This window comes from Triticum dicoccoides, chromosome 7A (assembly GCF_002162155.2).
Source record: "Triticum dicoccoides isolate Atlit2015 ecotype Zavitan chromosome 7A, WEW_v2.0, whole genome shotgun sequence".
Lineage (NCBI taxonomy): Eukaryota > Viridiplantae > Streptophyta > Magnoliopsida > Poales > Poaceae > Triticum > Triticum dicoccoides.
In genome coordinates, this window is record NC_041392.1 from 721,056,696 (window position 1) to 721,067,893 (window position 11,198).

The 11,198-nt window shown below is 45.6% G+C and overlaps 1 pseudogene; it reads left to right on the plus strand.

Annotated features, from left to right (window-relative positions):
• The first annotated feature begins 1,930 nt into the window (after window positions 1-1,930).
• On the plus strand, window positions 1,931-4,744 carry LOC119332578 (annotated as a pseudogene).
• Window positions 4,745-11,198: the final 6,454 nt, after the last annotated feature.

An 11,198-nucleotide genomic window follows, 5' to 3' on the forward strand; every position in this document is an offset into this window, starting at 1 on the left:
AAAATGATTTTTGTTTTGTTTTGTGAAACCATTATTTGCAACAGCTAATTTTGTAACATGGTGGTCTGGCTTCAGAGTAACAAAGAATAAAACAATGACGTCCGGCCTTGCAACATTGCACATCCCAGCTTGCAGCATCACTGGTCGGCTTTGCAACATGTTTGTTTGACTCTGTAGCAAAAAGAAAAATCGATAACCGGTTTGCAACATCGGCGTGCTTCATACATGATGGTCCTACTTTTGCAACAAAAGAACGACAATGAGCTTTGTAGCATGTGGCATCCGGTTTTGCAGCGGTGTCCCCTGACATTGCAGTGTCACTCACGCGTCCCGGCTTGCAGCACACGCGTCCGGTTTGCAGCGTTGTTGGCATTGCAACATCACTTGTCCAGCGTTGTTGGCATTGCAACATCCTTGTCTCGGCTTGCAGCATCGTCAGTCGGTGTTGCGGCATCACTCGTCCAGGCTTGCAACATCACGCACTCGTTTTACAGCGCCATCGATGGGTGTTGCAGCGTCCTCGTCCCGGCTTGCAGCGTCGCGCCTCCAGTTTGCAACGTTGTTGATTTGAGTTGTGGCGTCCTCTACCAGGTTTGCAGTGAGGTGTTGCGTATCCAGTTTGCAGCGCCGTCGGTTGGCGTCGCAGCGTCCTTGTCCGGCTTTGCAACATGAATCGTTTTCCTTGAAAAACCAGAAGAAGAAAAAAAGTCAACTAAAAAAATGACACTCCATCCTCGTCTACGGGAAAATATCTCGTGCATCGGAGCTTGTGGTGCTACCGACGCACCAAACTCATATTTTGTTTTTAAAATGTTCGATAAATTCTGAAAAAATTAGCACACTCACATAACATCAATGTAGCTTGTCACAAAATTTCAAGTCAAAGTTCGAAACATAACTTGAAAAACAAAAATGACAAATTCCGCACTGAATAGTATGTAAACATAACTTGGGCTTTAGATTTGGCCCATTATCACACACTGATGTCAAATTTGTCTTTTTTGTATCTCAAAAAATAGTTCAAATTTTCATATGAAATTTTGTGACAGCATACATTGATGTTAACGCTAACGTGCTAGAATTTTTTCAGTTTTTTTTTCAAATATTCTATGGATACATTCCCCGTCGTCTACAATGGTAGATATCCCCCAATCCCACGGGGCGCCGCCGCCGCCTGCGCCGTGTTTCCTTGAATCAAGCGAGCACCGCAAAAAGCCATGCTCCCCCTTCACCTCCCCCTCTTCCTGCAGCGTACGTCACTGAAGCGCTCTCGCGCCGGACCCCGGCGGCCGTCGGGGTGGGGGATCGAGCGACCAAGCCGGGACTTTTTGAGGCCGGCGGCGGAGCGCCAAGGGGAGGAGGCCGCGGCGATTAAAGGGAGGGAGCGAGCATCCTTGAGACAAAGCGCGTCCAGATCCACATGTGCGTACGTCTCCTCGGAAGTCAAGAACTGTACGCGTCGTCTTGCTTCCATTTTCCTCACGAGCAATCAAGCACCCCCATCCTGCCCAGCCCAGGCCATTATTGCGTTTGAAACAAAGCTGCTAGATTCGTCCTATGTGCCAGATTCGTCCCAGAGCAAGCAGGGCGTACTCTACAGCATCATTGCAAAGTTCTAATAATGGGGCCAGAACCATGCATATTTGGGGGAAAACACCTCGTCCTATGGCCATTGGATCCGTGGAGAAGCCCCACCATCTTGCTCAGGCCATCATCACCGGTGTCCACCTCTGCGTGTTCTCTGTGCTTCGGTACCTCTGCTCACAAGATGAACAGCGCTGAAGCTACAGGTTAAGGGGAAAATTGCTTGTCTCCTTCCATGCTACTCACAAGCAAGCAAGCAAGCAAGCACATTTCTGCTCACACCACAGACCACACCATTGTTGTCCTCTCCAGCTTGTGCTTCTCCGTGTTGTTACGCCGTGTTCCAATGGCGGCGTCGGTGGTGGTCAATGTCGTTGTCCAACCACTGGTCACAGTCGTGATGGAGAAGGCGTCCAACTACCTCCTTGACAAGTACAAGGTGATGAAGGGCATGGAGGAGCAGCACGAGATACTCAAGCGCCGGCTGCCCGCCATCCTGGACGTCATCGCCGACGCTGAGCAGGCAGCAGCCCACAGGGAAGGTGCGGCTGCCTGGCTCCAGGCCATCAAGAAGGTGACCTACCAGGCGAATGAGGTCTTCGATGAGTTCAAGTACGAGGCGCTTCGTCGGAAGGCTAAAAAGGAGGGGCACTACAAGGAGCTTGGATTCAGTGTGGTAAAACTCTTTCCCACCCACAACCGTTTCATATTCCGTAACAGGATGGGAAGAAAGCTCCGCAAGATTGTGCGGGCTGTTGAGGTGCTTGTGACTGAAATGAATGCCTTTGGCTTTAAGTATCAACAACAACCACCGCAGGTATACAACCAGTGGCGACAGAAGGATCATGATATCCTTGATCCAGAGAAAATTGCCAGCAGATCGAGAGCCAAAGATAAGAAGAAGCTTGTTGATATACTGGTTGGTCAAGCTAACAATGCAGATCTCACGGTTGTTCCCATCGTTGGAATGGGGGGTCTGGGAAAGACCACGTTAGCCCAACTTGTTTACAATGACCCTGAAATTCAGAAGCATTTCAATTTGCTGCTATGGGCATGCATCTCTGACAGCTTTGATGTGGATTCTCTGGCTAACAGTATAGTTAAAGCAGCTCCTGAGAAGAATAGAGCAGAAGTAGCAGCTTCCATCATGAAAACACCGCTAGATAGGCTTCAGGATGTAGTTAGCAGGCAAAGGTACCTCCTTGTATTGGATGATGTCTGGACACGGGAGGTTCATAAATGGGAGCAGCTCAAGGCCTGCCTTGAACGTGGTGGCATGGGGAGTGTGGTCCTGACAAAAATGTTGGAGAGCTCGGGAATTTAAACCTCGGTGGTCAACTAGAGTTACATCATCTAGAGAACGTGACAGAAGAAGCTGCAAAAGCTGCAAACCTCGTGATGAAGAAGGAAGTAACAGAACTGACATTAAAATGGACTGTTGGATCGGATAACGATGTTGATAAATCTAGCAGTCGGGATGATGCAAAAGTGCTCGAGGAACTTAAACCTCATGATGGGCTGCATGCTATAAGGATACACACCTATGGAGGCACCACCTTTCCAACATGGACAACTATGTTACAGAACATTGTCGTGATCCATATTTCTCATTGTAACAAACTGCAATGGTTCTTTAGTGGTGACATTAATACATCCTTTGCATTTCCAAACCTGAAGGAGCTTACGTTGCGAGAGCTTGTCTCCTTTGAAAGATGGTGGGAAATAGATAATGGAATGCAAGGTGAAGTGATCATGTTTCCTCGGCTTGAGAAATTGTGTATTAGTCAGTGTGAAAAGTTGACAGCATTGCCAGGGCAACCGACCTTCCCAAACCTCCAGATTACTCGTATCGAGAGATGTCCAGAGTTGACAACTAGATTTGAATCACCAAAGCTCAGTGTATTGAAGATGGAAGGACATGATGTACAGTTGTTCCAGTGGGTAGCCAGGCATATGACTTCATTGACCAATGTGGAACTGCATAGCCTTGTAGACAGTACGGAAACAACCTCGGCGGCGGCTGAGCATGGTTTGAGGGAAGTTCTGGATTGCAAGGAAAAAGGGAATGATCATGATTTTCCTCTGACAGTTTTGGTGCTACAAAACTTTAAGCCATGTATAAGAGAGCTGTGTTCATGTTTTGCACACCTGCAAGATTTGTCAGTTTGGAGGTGCCATGCACTCCTCCACTGGCCAGAAAAGGAGTTTGAAGGACTGGTATCCTTGAGGAAGCTTGCGATTCACCAATGTGAGAATCTGACTGGATATGCACAAGCTTCTACCGAGCCATCAACATCATCAGAAAAGAGTCAGCTCCTTCCACGTCTAGAGTTACTAGTGCTAAGGAAATGTGAAAGTTTGGTTGAGGTCTTCAATGTCCCTGCATCACTCAGGGTGATGGAAATTCTTTATTGCAAGAAGCTTGAGTCTATATCCGGCAGGAGGCTGCTGCAGGGACAGTCAGCATCGTCGATTCATCAAGGGCCATCTAGTATAGCAGAGGTGTCATCATCATCATCATCATCATCATCACCATCATCATCTGGAGATTGGGCGGAGAATTTGGAAAAATTGAAATTAGTCGAGTGTCATGGCTTAACAGGGGTCCTCCATCTCCCCTCATCCCTGAAGGCTCTAGACATTGATAGTTGCAGTGGGTTGACATCTCTTGAATCTAGCTCAGGAGAGCTTCCATTATTGGAGTGCCTCTACCTTTGGAGTTGCAATAACCTGTTATCCCTACCGGATTGGCCACAAGCATACTCATATCTCCAATGTCTCTACATTATGAACTGCACTGTTATAAAGACGCTCCCTAGAAGCCTGCAGCAACGCCTGGGCACCATCCAGGAGGAACACGTCGATGCTCATTATTACGGAAGTAAGCATGCAGCAATTTCTTTGTTACTCCTTACTAGTGAGCTAATTGTGCTAGTTGGATTACTATAAGAGCATCACTAGTAGTATGACAGAAAAATGAAGCGAAGTAAATGTTCTTTAAAGCTAAATTCGTCATTTCTTAATTTATTGATGTTCCTTAAGTGCAAGTTTTTGCATTATTAACCTGTGCAGATAAGCCAAGGCCTATCCCTATTCTGCTCAAACCAAAGACATGGAAATGTGCCATCCGTAGAGATTAGAGAGCTATAAACAGAATCACGGGACGAGAATACCAATATCGAAGTTATTCCACAGGTTTGTGATGTAGAAATATGCCGATGCTGCCGGAACCTTTGATTGGTCTTCTTATTTTTTGCAAAAAGAATTAAGCTCTTGGAATTGTTTGCAGAATTCTTCCAGCACACAGAGACTGGAAAGCGAGTTCACTTGGGGTGGAGCTATTCTCCTGCGAGACGCACACAAGAAGTTGCTGCCATGCTGAACTGCGAGATCCGTAATAAGCGCTTCTATTGGCTATCAACATTCTGCTCCCAGAAAAAGATCTTGTTTGAATAAGAAGTACTTGTACCCACCCCCTTTTACCTAAGGTCATGTCATTGTATTTCTTTTCCAACAAGCATGGCGGTATTCTTGCCCTGGGCAGTGTCAGTTTTTTGTCGAAATTCTGCCGCAGAGTTTCCCAGTTTTATCTATGGACCTGTATAAACAGAGTACTGCCATTTAGAGTAAGTATTCCATCTACTGCATATATCGGCAGGTGTTATTTATGAAGCTGTTGATTTCCCCTGTGCTTTGCACCAGATCTTATGAAGGGGATTATCCTAGATATTGCATAGAGACATAGATGCTGATTTTGAAGATTAGCAACAGGAAAAATGCTGTGATCAACATGGTTGCCGCTGCAATGGTGTGGAAACAGAGTAATGGCATTTCTTTTTGGGCGATGCATGTGGTCTGGTTTACAGGTTCTCTGGCACATCTGGAAGCCTCAATGTTAACCAGCTGCTGGGAAGAAAGAACTTGCGCCACAGACCCTGTCGCGGTGGTCAGGCAGCTGTTGAAGAACGTTCACTGAAGAATTAGGATACTCTGTTATTTTCTGCAGTTTCTGATGTTTCTTGCAGTGTTTCCTTGGCTGCCTTAGCAGCGATATGTATCTACCTGGAGCCTTATGATGCCTGTTACTATGTGTTCCGTTTTCAATGAAAATTGGACGGGGTGTGCGCCTTTTGATCGGTTCTTTTCATTTTTATTTTCAGTGCAATCTATGCTAGATATAAGATTTCAGTTTCTCAAGATATGATGTTCGCCCGAATCCATTCTGACTTGTTCCTTTGTTTACTGACCATTATATTCATTTGAATCTGTTAATTTCAAGACTCTGCTTCTCACACTCTGCTTCTGTTTACTGTTCATTTGTTTACTGTCGCATTACTTGTTCATTTGTTTACTGTCCCTCACACTCTGCTTCTGTTTGTTTCTCAAGACCAGCTGTTGGAATATTTGTTCTCAAATGAGGTTAGGAACTTAACCTTGGTATACAAAATGCGACGTCGCGATCCACTTCAGATTGTAAGTACTAACTAGAGAGCTGGGACTTCAATTTTTCAAGATATGTTGAATTTTTTATGTTCATTGTCATTTTCGGCCTGGTAACTGATCGTCATAGCAGATCAACAGTTTCAGAACCCATACACGCAAGATATATATTGTACAATAGCATGAGGAGTTCGTCAGTCCAGAGAACAACGAAGGGCAATCCGGTGAAGTGTTTCTTTTTCAGTTTTCAGTAGTAGGTACTGTACTACTCCCTCTGTTTCTAATTATAAGATGTTTTAGATATTGCAATATGGACTATATACAAATTAAAATGAGTGAATATACACACTAAAACGCGTCTAGGTGCATACGAATCTGAGAAAATAGAGAAAAGCTAAAACATCTAATATTTAGGAACGGAGGGAGTATATTACATCCACTAGGAGAAAAGGGATCAGAAACCAAAATGCGAAAGAAAGAAGACCCCCCAAAAAGCTCTATAAATTTAGGGTTCGCTCCGGCAGCAGCAACTGCAACACATGCATAGCGCGCGAACACAGCATGCAAAGCGGCAAGCAGAGCCTCCTTCCTAACGGGAGACAGAAGTTCCTCATCCTCATCGCTGATCGTCGTCGAGGAGGACGATGTAGAAGAACTTAGGTTGATCATCAGAAAGTTCAGAAAAAGGAATCATGTAAGAGAAGTTCAGAAAAACATTTACGTCACTCTAAGCAACCAATGAGGTAGTGACTACAACAGAATTAGCAAAACGTCTGAATAATTACACGACAGAGTGCAATGAACACGACAATCAATCAGCTGTAGCCCGATTAGGAAGAGAGGTTTATGGGAGTCAAGAAGGGCTCAGATATGCTTATGTTTTTTCGCAGTGGGTTTCAGAGATATTATGTGGTTTTCAGGCCTGCAGGCTGACCGAGCATCCAGAGAAATCACCAACCGCATTTTGGTTGTACTCCTCGATGAACCTGACATCAGGCAGCTTGTCGACGCATGCCCTCGATCTCGAAAATTTCGGTCAGGTGCCTCACTAAACTGCGATGAGTTGACCGCATTCATCTGCATCTGAAACATGGAGTTGTGATACTCTCAGGCAAGTGCAGCAAGATGTAATAGTCAGGTTTCAAGACAGTAGCTTTGGAACAAGCCATGCATGTATGATGCAGAACTGCGGATGAGTGAACTGAGCTGGCTCCGGACGAGCCGCTGCACCGCTGGATCGACCTTCTCACGGGGGAGACACATCACATGACAACAATTTGTTCTACTTTCTTTTTCCAAAAGGAGGAAATAAACTCCCACGATTTTTCCATTCAGTTGCCAAAAATATCACACACAACATGAACATCGAAATAACACTACATAAGACATCAACAACGCTGTTCAATACTTGATAGCACACATCAACATCTCTGTTTTATACTTGTACAACTCTCTGCAAACTTACAACACAACCATGTGAAAAACAAGTTTCATTCTGTTCCAATTAACTTCAAACCAGTTGAAAAATCATTCATACTAAATGGGTTACACAAGCAGCACAAGAAAAAAAAATTAAATTCACACCGTAACTAGGATGAACTTGAAGATTATTTTGATTACTCAAACAATAGAACCATGCTCACCACTGGTCCTAGAGGATGAAGAGGGGCGGTCCACAATGCCAGCGTGTGTGAGCAGCGCCCATAGATGGGTCATGAACTCCCCACCTGCTGCGAGCATCTCTCCATGGATCTCGGCATTGCTTGATGGAGCAAGGAAGAGTAAGAACTCTGCCCAGAAGTCAGCTAGTACCTTCCATCGCCGTTCCTCGGGCAGCACGCCTTTGAGCTCTCTCCCAAGCTTGGCCCCCATCTCTAGGATTGTGCAGTTGTTGTTGTCTGGCAAGACCATCATCATCAGCTTCTCACATCTGTTGCTCATAGTGTCACAACGGGCAAGGCATTTCCGAGTTTCCATGACCACCACATCGAAGATGCGCTGTGTGTCACAGAAATGGTCTGGCAACATTTCTGGAACAAAGGCAACTAGGTAGGCGCAATAATCTGACAGGCTCTTGGCGACAAGGCGGTCGCCGGTGAGGGGCTCCTCGTTCCCGTCGATGGACAAGGTTGTTCCGATGTGCCATGCCAGAATCATGTGGGTGTGTGTGGGTAGTTTGCAGGCCCATGAGAACTGGGTGCCCAGCTGATTTCTGGCTAGTGCCGACCGTCCATTTTCCAGGTGCCCACTGCTCTCTTTGAACTGAGAAAGAACATGTACGACGACCTCTTCTGTCAATTTGATCTTTTTCCCAGGCTTCTGTCCTTGTCTTGTTGCCTCGATCAAACGCAGAGACAGAATGGATGGCGCATTACACGGCTGGTAGTCCAAGTTGAGTAACATGGTGTACTGCCCAAGCTTTCTCTCCCATAATAAGTGTGTTGCTTGCTCTTTTTTTTTACTGTATTCGCAATAGAATTGACGTATGGTGCTGTCCTCCCGGCCATAAAGTTTTGGATCATGTCCACTAGTTCCCACTTGGTGGTTTCACGGTGACAAAAGCCTGTAGACACACGTACTATAAGCCAAACGGCAAGCAGCACAATGGTAGCCCCATGAATAACATCGGTTTCATTAACTCTCTGTTGCATGTTACTACGATGGTAGTGCCTGCTAAATGCTCCAGAGATGAAATTCCAAACAATAACAAATGGCACAACAATGCACATTAAGCATCCCAGATATGTGCGGGACTCCAGATCCAACCTTGTATAGAAAAAATCATATAGGAATGCCAGCTCCAGCTCTATAACCCGAAAAGCACCAAGATAGCCATTACTAGCATTCTGACACTGAGACTCAGACATGAGCACATGAAATACGAAATCTTTTGTCTTGGGAAGGCCAACTTCACCTAGCTGATATCCACAGAATCTTCGCTTCAATATTTTGAACAGTGTGAAGGAGAGTGTAACATCCTTCATAGTTTGCACATTTTCCGCCAAGTCACCGCGAGAGTCCAACCATCGCCAGACTGAATCAATGGTGATGGTCGACTCTTTTAGCTCAAATCTGTATTGAGGTGCAATGGGAAGCATGGATACCGGTCCATCATCGATACCGTGCTTTGATTTGTACCGACGACTTGCTGAGCCGTTTGCTCATGCTCAACCATCATGTAGTCAGCTACCACTTTAGAGTGCTCCAACATACCTCCCTTCTTGCTCGCCTTGCTTAAAGCACGCGACTTTCGGTATGTCATTAGGACAGACCAAATCCACAACATCCAGGTGGTCGCGCTGTAGCACTTGTTGTGACCTTTGCCATTCACAATCATCCATAGCACCAGAATGATCTGCAGCACGTGCTGGACCAGCATCCTCTTCCTCTGCTCAATGTCCTGGATGCTGTAAACGGAGATGGAGTCGGAACTCAGTTGGATCAAGAGGATGACAGTGCCCCAGAGTGCAGATGTCTGGTCTCGGAAGAGGCCATCCCGCAGCAGGCCGATGGTGTAGGGAATGAGCACGGTGAAGAGCGTGTACACCGTCCAGACGAAGACCCGGAGGAACCGGTGGCTGTACCGTCGACGGTACGAGCCAAACATCTCCAGGAGCAGCCATATCAAGGTGCTTAAGAAGATGAAGACTTCGATGCGCACGAGCCGGCCTTGGCTGCTGCCCAAGCCATGGGCTAGAGTTGTGGTGGCGTTGTTGAGCCGCATGGCTTCTCCGATCTTTTTCTCACGCCGGCTGGTGATTTTATGTGTTTGGACTTTAGAGTTTAGAAGAATAATTGGGCTGTGTTTGCCTGGCACCGAGGCCAGCTCTTCTTCCTCTCAAACCTGTGGCAGGTACATCTCATAGTTACTCTACTAATTAGGAAGAAGATTCTTATTACTCATGTTAATTACAGGAAACAACAACAAAAGCTTTGCCTTTCTTATTAATTAAGAAGAAGATTGTTTCTCTCTTAACTATGGGAAACAGAGTGGAAAAAACAGAACAGAAAGGGCAAAGCTCACTCTCGCTGATGGCACATCAAGCTCAACAAAAAGACGTCAACCAAATACACACTAACTAATGGAAAATCCGTGCTTCAAAAAAAAAAACTAATGGGAAATCCGTCCCGCCGAATAAGCTGCTCTCCCACCACCGCTGAAGAAATGATTTCCCATTTACTACGGGGGAGGAGCAGATTCTGTTGGAACTCGCCCTCAGGATAAATCACATCACGGTATGACGAACATGCGCACAAAAAACTTTTGTAGCCAAGGGCCCGTATCGTGCCCCTATTTTCCTCTTTTTAATTTCTCTTTTTTCCTGAGGTTGTTACAATAGCCAAGGCCTGCCCGTGTATGGATCCCCCGTGTATATATGGAGCTAGCTGCTCTCAGCCAGCACGTAGCAAACCGACCCAAACTTAAACACCTAAGCCTACTTTGACTAGGACACACACACACACACAAGTCCTGAACCGAACACAAACTTCCGTGACTATTCCTAACACAACTCCTGCTCTGGCTTGTTGGACCATTGGAGATGGAACAATTAAATTGGGGTACGCATGTGCTACAAAATAATTCTTGTATATAATGACGTGTCACATTTGATGATGTGGAGGATTGCATGTTGCGAGAATTAGACTTTGTGGGGATTAACTATTTATATATTATAGATTTCAGTGTCGCTACGCCCACTTCCCAGTTCCCACTGCTCCGCTGTGCACCAACACCACCCTCGAGCTACAACGCGCATGACTTGACTGCTCACAACCCAGGCTGCATAGGACAACCGTCCAAAGACCTTGGCTGACATACCAACTCATCCGGGGATGCCGCCCCGGCCCTCTGGACAATGCATCCGAGATTATTTTTGTGTGAAAGAGATTATTTTTATATGTTCTCTTTATTTTACGAGGATTAACGTGGGGCTCAAAAGGCGCGTCGCTCTCGCCCAATCTGCATATAATTATTATTTGGATAAACAACTTTAAACACAGATCATTCACATGTTCTTTTCGTAAACAAATATGCAAAGCTGCATACGGAAGCAAAGGCAATACATAAAACACACTTTATCAGGAAAATTGCATACGAGCCTCTCTGAAACACCACAGTAATTAAGAGGCAGAACATGAAATGCACCTTCTTTTTTTTTTGACGGGAATAGCAG